This window comes from Pezoporus flaviventris, unplaced genomic scaffold (assembly GCF_033815535.1).
Source record: "Pezoporus flaviventris isolate CSIRO_AGI_PZ_B2104156 unplaced genomic scaffold, CSIRO_AGI_Pfla_v1 ptg000209l, whole genome shotgun sequence".
Lineage (NCBI taxonomy): Eukaryota > Metazoa > Chordata > Aves > Psittaciformes > Psittacidae > Pezoporus > Pezoporus flaviventris.
The window spans coordinates 672,918-683,459 of record NW_026892757.1 but is presented as its reverse complement, the minus strand read 5'-3'; positions in this window follow the sequence as shown (position 1 = coordinate 683,459).

Here is a 10,542-nt window from a genome sequence, read left to right as displayed (position 1 = left end):
GCAAGGAATTGTTCTTGTTTCCTTAAGGGAATGTCCCAGTTATGCAAAAAAACCCTACTGCTAAGTCACTTCTCCAGGTTAATTGCCTTTAAAACCAGATTTAAAAAAACCCAAAAAACAACAAACCAGTTCAGCCCTCCTCTTTGTTCTACCTGGCTGCCCACCTTAAATACAAAATGTAGAATCTTCTAGATCAGTTTAGGAAACCTGCCTTAAAACAGATAAAGTCAATAGAGCTCTTAGATCTTTGATCATTTTTCCTCTTCCTGAACCTTAGAGACAACATACCTTGAGATTCCTGTATAAGTCCTACAGCAGTACTTCAGGAATCCAATTGGCTCTTCTAAAGGAGAAATTAAGGCAGATGCTTAATGGATTACATCTCTTTCTAGCTACACCATTTAAATTCCAATTGCAACCTGATCCATTTCTGTTCTAGTTCTTGCTCCAGCTGTACAATCTGTCACCTTGCCAGTCCTATAGCACTTCAGGCACCTATTTTTTAGTATCTCTTCCACTCTCAGCCCAGAGTTCCAGCTCTGGACTGGCCAGCAGCAGGTGCTGGGGGTGAAGCAATTGGCACCCACCTATCCAGACACTAGGGCATCCATTCTGTCTGCCTGGGATGCAGACACTGGGCTGTCTTTGTCTTTCTTTCAAAAACCTTGATTGATAACTGCATGTGTGTGGCTGCCAAGGTCAGGCTGTCTTTGGGAGGATGTTTTATCACCACAGGCACCTGGCTTGGCATAAGATTTAGGGACCTGCCTCGTCTTTGACATGGTTCTGGCAGTCTGAAAAGACTTTCTTGAAAGACATCAGTTTGCAGAGTCTAGCCAGGTTTACTTTTTGACAGCTGTCAGGAACTTTCATCAAGTAAGAAAGTCTAAACCCCATCAAGAGCATCAATAACTGGCGTTAATACTTAGTAAAAGATAATTTATTTTCTTTTTCCTACTGATGAATATTCTGCTTCTGAGGGATTTGGCTTAAAGACATTAGAGATTCCTTGCATTGTTTTTGTTTTGTAAAGCAGCTACAGATATCTTGCACATATTAGCATCTTTTGACATGGGGAAGGAGGGATGGCTCTGAAGTCAGACAAGGTTGCTTAGGATTTTATCTAGACAGATAGTCAAAACCTCTATGGATAGAGCCTCCACAGACACTTTGGGAACCCCACTTCGCTGTCCTCATGGCATGGAGAGCTTCTCCTTGAACCCAGTCTGAACTTCTCCTGTTTCAACTTATGCCCAGTGTCTCTCATCATTCCAACACCTTCGGTGAAAAAAGTAAAGGAATCATAGAATGGTTTGGGTTGGAAGGGACCTTAAAGATAACCTAATTTCATCCCCCCTCAGCCATGGGCAGGGACATGTCACATTAGACCAGGTTGTTCCAAGCCCCATACAACCTGGTCTTGAACACTGCCAGGGATGGGGCAGCCACAGCTTCTCTGGGCACCCTGTGCCAGCGCCTCATCCTTATGCTGAATAATTTCTTCTTCAGATTTTGTCTAAATCTCCCTTAAAGACATTGTTCTTCATCCTGTCCCTACCAGGCCTTGTCCAAAGCCCCTCTCCAGGTTTCCTGTAGCCCCTTTAGGTACTGAGATCCATTTTAAAGTCTCTCCAAAGCCTTCTCTTCTCCAGGCTGAATAAGCCCAGCTCTCTTAGTCTTATCTTTACAGCAGAGGTGCTCCAGCCCTTGGATCACTCGTGTAGTTCCATATCCCTCTTGTGCTGGGATCCCTAGAGCTGAACACAGATAGGTCTCATGAGACTGGAGCAGAGGGGGAGAATCGCCTCCCTCGATCTGCTGACCATGTTGCAAGGAAGGCTAAGTCGATGGAAGGAAAAGATAGCCTTTGAGAGTAAGATGTTATTCTGCTAGTATCACCTCACTCTCACCCTTGAAAGAAGTGGAGAGATTATTTGTAAAGAGGGCTTGAGACAGAGGGAGGTGAAGAAGCTTAATGTGTTGATTGCAGGTTACACATTTCGGAGATGGTGCTGCAGAAGATGGTGCAGCTGGCAAAATATGCACAGCACTTCTGCTTTGCAGGATGAAAGGAAAGGTGGTGAAATCTATGGCTTGGGTACTACTGTCCTTCAAGACTCTTATCTGAGAGTAAGATGACACAATGAATTGATCATAGTGATAACCATTGAGAAATGGTATAGTTTAAGCTTTCTACTGTCCTCAGTTGCCACTTATTGAGACTAAAACTGCATATATCTAGATGCTTTCTCTTGTGTTACTGGGCACTGAACTCCCAAATATATGCCAGCTTTTCTCCACATTCTGCAAGTTGGTGTTTCAAAGCACTGACATAATTTTAAGATAAAAGTACATTCTGAGGTTGCCCCTCAACTCTTACGAGGCCTTAATACACCTCTGGAATGACAGTGTTATGTTGAATACAGTGTGCTTTTTCTTATCTTACTATGATGATATTTTAGTTAGAATGCTCTGCTCAGAAATGATTTGAAGTAAAACAAGTCAATATGATGCTTAAATGCTGCTTTGCTTTATCTGTATCACACAGTATCACAGTATGTTAGAGATTGGAAGGGACCTCGAAAGATCATCTAGTCCAATCCCCCTGCCGGAGCAGGAACACCTAGATAATGTTACACAGGAATGCGTCCAGGCGGGTTTTGAATGTCTCCAGGGAAGGAGACTCCACAACCTCCCTGGGCAGCCTGTTCCAGTGTTCCGTCACCCTCACTGAGAAGAAGTTTCTTCTCAAGTTTAAGTGGAACCTCTTGTGTTCCAGTTTGTACCCATTACCCCTTGTCCTATCATTGTTTGCCACTGAGTAGAGCCTGGCTCCGTCCTCGTGACACTCCCCCTTTATATATTTATAGACACTGATAAGGTCACCCCTCAGTCTCCTCTTCTCCAAACTATAGAGACCCAGCTCCCTCAGTCTTTCCTCATAAGGGAGATGTTCCACTCCCTTAATCATCTTTGTTGCCCTGCGCTGGACTCTCTCCAGCAGCTCCCTGTCCTTCTTGAACTGAGGGGCCCAGAACTGGACACAATACTCCAGATGGGGTCTCACCAGGGCAGAGTAGAGGGGAAGGAGGACCTCTCTCGACCTACTAACCACCGCCCTTCTAATACACCCCAGGATGCCATTGGCCTTCTTAGCCACAAGGGCACAGTGTCGGCTCATGGTCATCCTGTCGTCCACTAGTACCCCCAGGTCCCTCTCCCCTACACTGCTCTCTAACAGGTCATTCCCCAACCTATACTGGAACCTGGGGTTGTTCCTGCCCAGATGCAGGACTCTACACTTTCCCTTGTTATATTTCATCAAGTTACTCCCTGCCCAACTCTCCAGCCTATCCAGGTCTCGCTGGATGGCAGCACAGCCTTCTGGCGTGTCAGCCACTCCTCCCAGCTTAGTGTCATCAGCAAACTTGCTGATAGTACACTCAATTCCCTCATCTAAATCATTGATGAATATATTAAATAATACCGGTCCCAGTACTGACCCTTGAGGCACTCCACTAGTTACAGGCCTCCAACTAGACTCAGCCCCATAGACTACAACTCTCTGGCTTCTCTCCTTCAGCCAGTTCGCAGTCCACCTCACTACCTGATCATCCAGTCCACACTTCCTCATTTTAGCCGCGAGGATGCTGTGGGAGACTGTGTCAAATGCTTTGCTGAGGTCAAGGTAGACCACATCCACCGCTCTGCCATCATCCATCCACCGTGTTATTTCCTCATAAAAGGCTAAGAGATTGGTCAAACATGATTTCCCCCTGGTGAAGCCATGTTGACTGCCCCTCATAACCTTCTTATCCTTGATATGCCTTAAGATGGTACCAAGGATAAGGTGTTCCATCACTTTCCCAGGGATGGAGGTGAGGCTGACCGGTCTGTAGTTACCCGGGTCCTCCTTCTTGCCCTTTTTGAAGACTGGAGTGACATTTGCTTTCCTCCAGTCCTCAGGCACCTCTCCCGTTTCCCAAGACTTGGTAAAGATGATGGAGAGTGGTCTAGCAATGACTTCCGCCAGTTCCCTCAGCACCCGCGGGTGCATCCCATCTGGACCTATGGATTTATGGATGTCCAGATTGCTCAACTGGTCTCTAACCCATTCCTCATCGACTAAGGCAAACCGCTCCGTCGACCTGACTTCATCTAAGGTCTCAGGGGTACAGGGCTCTTCAGGACTGCCCGCAGCAGAGTAGACAGAGACAAAGAAGGCATTCAGTAACTCTGCCATCTCTTTATCTTCTGTCACCAGGGCACCCATCCCGTTCATCAGTGGGCCTACATTGCCTCTGGTGTTAGTTTTGTCTGCCATGTATTTAAAAAAGCTCTTTTTGCTGTCCTTGACCCTTCTTGCCAGGTTTAATTCTAAGGATGCCTTAGTCCTCCTAGCTGCCTTCCTACATCCTCTAGCAGCAGCCTTATATTCCTCCCAAGTGGCCAGCCCCTCCTTCCATGACCTGTAAACTCTCCTCTTCCACTTACTGTCTTACAGTATTTTAAGTTATACTTACACTAAGGCAACCACTTTGGAAAAGAATGTTTTGCTGCAAGATTTGGTTAATGTAGGGTTATGTGTGTTAGGCTACATGGTACGTTTGATTTTTATTTTGTGGTGCTTTATGGTCCCTTAATATCCATAAAATTGCTATTTGTACTCATGACCGGACTGCTAACACACACAAATAATGTGTGCTCTTTCTTGTTGAGCTCCTGATGGTGTGTTGCCCAAAAGTGCTATGTTGGTTCTCCATGTATGATTTTGAGCAGGAAAATGATGCTGAGACAATTTTATTCCACAGATTTGTAGATTGTGTGTTTGAAGGGGACATGCCTGAAACCTGCCATAGGTGTTCTAAACAACAGAGGAAAAGCCTAGATTTCAGGTTGTTGAAGTTCTTTAGTAATCTTTTATTATAATGACTCTTTTATTATAATGACTGGCTTAACATGTGTGGACAAAGAAATGTCCTTTTAGCATAACTGACTGCAAGTGCAACATGTACTGTTGTGTCTAGAGTTTTCATCTATTGTCTGTATCACTAGCCCTTGCTCTCACTGATAAATCCAATTTATCAGATATCTGCTGGAAATACAACAGAGGAAATTCTCTGGGAGGTTCCTAGAGTGTGTGGAAGATAACTTCCTAACACAGCTGGTGAGTGAGCCAGGTAGGGAAGGCACCCTTCATGGACCTTCTCTGTGGACAGAAAAGCACTTGTGATGTGATGGTTGGAAGCCATACTGGGCATAGCCATCACAAGATGAAAGGTTTTGATTCCTAGAGAAATAAAGAGAGGGTTCAACAGAACTTCTGCCTTGGACTTGTGGAAGGCAGACTTCGGCTTGTTTAGGAGGGTGTTGACAGAGTCCTTGGGAGGGCAAAGGAGTCTGCTGTTGTCATCCTTTTTTTTATATAAACAATAACTATGCTTGCTGGCAGCTGCTTTGATGTCTGTAAGCACCCAGCTGCAAGTTCATGATCTCTCACTCTTTTAGACAAAGTTAGGATGTTTCAAAAGCTCAGTTGAAGAGAAATAGGAACAGGAAGTAAAAAATGAGACCATGCACCCTGGTGTTGTCTTCAACCCGTTTTCATCTAATAGAACTGTCCTTGCTTCTACTGTTGCTGACGGAAAATGTTTTGCTTAATGGACTATAATAGTCCTAATTATATCCTTGTCTTAATGATCTGAATTTTTTTGTCACCTACTTCTGGAAATTCCCAAGAGGATGAGATTTTGGTGTGCTGTGTGCTTGTAAAAATGTTAAGAAAGCAGATTATACCCTGGGCAGCTCAGAACTTCAGCACTCATTTGACAAGTGGATAAGTTGAAGGAAAGCAGCTGCTTCCACCTGCCTGATTTTCTGGGGTTTTGAGGGGTAGAAATACTTAAAAGCCTGGATCAACCAGTAGCTTTTTGTCAAAATGATACTTGCAGTAGCACTGGATGGACTACAGTACGTTTCACTGCTAAAGCACAGCAAAAAACGTGCAACTTCTAGCTTCTCATCATGTTCATATATCATATGTATATATACTATTTTCACCATTTCTGATTTCTTGTCATCTGTGTGTGAATATTTAAGTGAAAACTTTACTTTTGCTGTATTTCCCCATTCATATCACCAACTGGAACAGTTCTAAATTTTACCACTGTTCTGGTAGAGACTGCTGTGTGCATCTACAGCATGCTTCACAGCTCTCAAGTGCTACTGTGCCATGAGCAGCAAGGCACAACAGCCATTGAACATCATAGTTCAATAGTCCATTACCTCACAAGTGTGAAACCACATACGGAAACTAAATGGGTACCAAGCTCAGAATGTGCCTTCCTGTTTTTGTACTGTTTTCTGACTTGAGCTTAGAGTCTAAACAGACCTTTGTTTTTGTTCCTTTTTTTTAGCATATATCTCTGTGGCAACTTTCTCCATCCAACTATCAGCAGAGAAGTGAGACTTTTTCCCTTGAGCAACTCTGTAAAAAGGGTTTCCACCCTTGAAAACTGTAGACAAGCCTTGAACTCTTTGCTGAGCAAAATGGACTGAGCTTAAGTAGGAGTTTTTTTCAAATAAAAGGATTTAAATTTTCTATTCCAATGAATATTTAAATCATTTATAATTTATAATCCTGCTCTAACACTGTAAGGTAGATATGTTGGGGGTTTAAATCTTCTTAAGCACTCAGACTCAATATCCAAGCAATAAGGAAACAAAGCAGAAAGTCTCCTCAAAAAACCTTCCTACTGCGTAAGTAGAATCAAGCTTATGTTGCTCACCAGAAGTCTGTTGGGTCACACAGAAACCATTCCTTTGGAACTATTTGTTAATAGAAAATTAAATACTTAAAAAAATGCATGGTACATATTCCACCTATAGTAGTTTTCACCATCTCTGGCTTTCTGCTCATTGGTATTGGTGAACTTTGGTAAGAAAAAACAAGTTGGATGAGTTCATACTAAAATAAAAAGTGTGAAATCAGTGTAAAAACCCCTTATATAATGATGTAGGGGTTTTGCCATCAGTTGAGATCTTGACCTTCATGCTGGATGCCTTAATATAGATCATTAAGTATATAAAATATACTTACTTTAGTCCCATGTTTAGGACTTGCAGCACTTGCTGGGTTAATTCTTCTCAGTTTATGTAGGACATCAGCCCAAGTGAGCCCAGGTTTCTTTGTTTTTGTTTCTTGTGTAACTGTCACCTACTTCCAGGCAGTGGGAAACTGGAGGTTGATTGTATTCAGATGCCATATATTAATATGTTTATGTATTGATGTTGTGGTTTAAGCCCTGTCGGCAAGTCAGCTGCACAGTTTCTCTCTCACTGCCCCCCTTCTTGTCCTGCCCCTGCTCCTGGGGGGATGGGGAGGAGAATTGAAAAGAATGTAACCCCCATGGGTTGAGATAAGAACAGTCCAGTAACTAAGGTATAACACAAATCACTACTGCTACCACCAATAATAATGATAAGGGAAATAACAAGGGAAGAGAATACAATACCATCTGCCAACTGATAATACCCAGCCTGACTGAGCACCAACCAATACCTAGTCCACCCCCGCAGTGCACTAGCCCTTCCAGGTAACTCCCAGTTACATTCTGGGCATGACGTGCTGTGGTATGGAATACCTTCCTCTGCTAGTTTGGGTCAGGTGTCCTGTCTCTGCTTCCTCCAGCTTCCCCTCCTCCCTGGAAGAGCATGAGGCTCAGAAATTCCTTGGTCAGACTAAACATTTGAGCAGTAACTAAAAACTGTTATTAGCACTGTTCCCAGGCTGAAAGTCAGAACCAGAGCACTGCACGAGTTACTAAGAAGGGGAAAAAAATGACTGTTACTTCTGAACACAGGACAATTAATATAAGTTAATATAAACTTGCCAAAATAAAATAAACCCAGGGACAATCATAATTGCATGGGGAAACATGCAGTTCCTGGTAAATGAGGAATGCACATAGGATGAATTGCATTCATGCTACATGAGACAGTTCTTAAAGCTCAAAGCATTGTTATTTTACATACAATATTCAGTCCCTGTTCTAAAGGCAGGCTGATGCAGAGCTTCCCTACAGGAATCTGCTGTATTGCAGTATAGCCACCAATGTATGATATTGGTGTAATCTGAAAGGGGAGTACCATTTTATTCCATACACCAGATCCACAGTGGATAGAGATTTTCCTGCATTTATTAACTTTTACTTCATAATGATAACACCCTTTCAGTGCAGACAATTTGGATAAATCACCAGCATGACTTAGGAGCTACCTTGGATTAACCAATAGTCATATAAGTTGTTATTCTAACCAAGTACAAGTACGGAATGCAATCTAAACCTTGTTAGTCAGCTCCATCAATATTGATGAATATGGAAACAAGGAGGAATGTGGGTACCAGGGGTCCCATTTCAGGCTTTGGAGAAGAGTAGTCTTCATTCAGGGAGCCCAAACTGTTCTGTACTATTTGAGCACAGGATTTCCCTTCAGTAGCAAGATAAGAAAAATCTAGTTTAAACTCAAGTGTCAGTCCTTGCAGCGACTCCTTGTTCTTTAGATTGTGCTCAGACCCTCCTGCTCTTCACCACTGGACTCCTGTGCTGCACTAAAACCCAAAAGGCATCCTTTCTCCAGATCAGAACATCCTCCTTTTTTGATCATCCCATCTTTCTGCCAGGCACCCTCCTTTTTCAGTTCAAAGGAATAGTTTTTAGATGTATTAAAGCCCTTCAGGGACTCATTGGTTTGCCAAGAACAGGGAAGGTCCCTGCCGTCAGTTTCCCAAGCAAAAAAAGAAAAGAGATGGCACATTAAAAACTGAAAAAAATAAATCTATATTCATCTGCTTCTTCTCAGGCTGGAATGAATTCAGATATTCTGTGGCAATTGCAGGCAGAAGCTCTAACCGTATGGGGCATGTTAAAATTTCCTGGTTTGAATGGTATATAAAGCTTGAACTGATGAAAAATGGCAGCTGGTTAAATGAAGAGACACTAGAAAATGTTAACTACTAGAACATCTCTAAGTACAAGTGGGAACTTTCTTTTGTTTTTCATTTGCTAGCACACAGTGCGGCAGAATTGAGGTAAATGTACCCAGGAGCAACAAAGGCCCATCCTTGATGAAAAACTTTCTGCTGTAAAATGTAATATTCCTACACCAAGGTCTAGAAATCTGAGGGATGTTCAAAGACAGGTTCGATAGAACTTGAGCTTTGCAACAATTAAGTTACTTTTGATGCCCTTCATTCTTAGAAATAGGTGAGCTGTTGACTGAATGTCTTCTTCCCTTTCTTTCCCCTCCAAATTTGGTTTAGTCAAACACGTGGCATGGAAAAACTTCAGCCTCATTAGTCTTACAAAATCAGACATTTCTTTTCAAGCCATTATAAAGAGAAGTCCCTGGATATAATAAATGTAGGACTGTATTCTCCACTGTTGTAACTCTTCTGATCTTCCAAGCTAAGTAAAACTAGAACGAAAGAAAATCAAAGCTTCTTGCATCCCATTTTCCTGATTTTGATTGCTGATTGAATGGATGGAGAGGCATTTGTATATGTATATATACTTATATACATAAGAAACTTATATACCCAGCAAGCACCTAATGGCTTTAGAAGTTATTGTTCTGAACAACTGCAAGATTAAAGAAAGCAGAGGCTTCTTGGCAGGTCACTCTTTCTTTGTTTGGGGTCCCCCCCCAACTTCTGTGTGAGATTTAAGCAGATCGTAAGATAGCATCAATAAACAGCAACTGAAGTGTCAAAACTAGTTGGACCTCTCTTCCCCAGGCAGCCCATGCTGTATGTGAGAAGTCCTGAGAACTGGAAAAGGCCTTACTGTTGAGAGATTTAATGGCACAAAACTTGCCTTCAGCATTAAGTTTGATTGTGAATAGCTCTCCCAAAAATGAAACAGAATAGATTATATTTCATAAACTCTGTTCTTTGAGGTTTTCTCTTTCTCACGTTGCTTCCTTTCCTGGTGCTGATAAACTTTAGCCAAATTTCTAGAAAGCTGAGAATGTGTGTTCAGGAAACACAGGAGGAACTTTGGTAACAGTAACTTTACACAAGCATAAATAACAGCTCATTGAAGTATTTCTTACTGTTAAACTGCCTTTCTTAGACCTGGTGCTTCGGAGACATCATAAAAGAGGGTTGGCTGTCAGTCATTCATGATCCCTTTCCATTATTTTGGAGCCACTAATAGGACAAGAAAAGATGTTACAACTGAAGCCTTTGGAAGCAAGAGAAGACACTATAGCTGAAGCTTTTGGGGAGTACAAGATTTCTGTTGCAGTCTGCTGCAATTGATCACAGTTGAGAAATGGCACATTAACATCAGAATCCATAGGTTTACACTGATGATTGCACTTTTTTCTCTCTTTATCCTAAATCTAAATTTTTCAGATATCCTTAAGGTCTGAGCTGATACTTTGCTAATTACAGTCCATGAAAATAAGGAGTGGTCTTGCTTCAATTACAAATCCTAAGGAAAAAGGGTCAATTTCATCTCAGGGAGTAGCGAGTAAAAT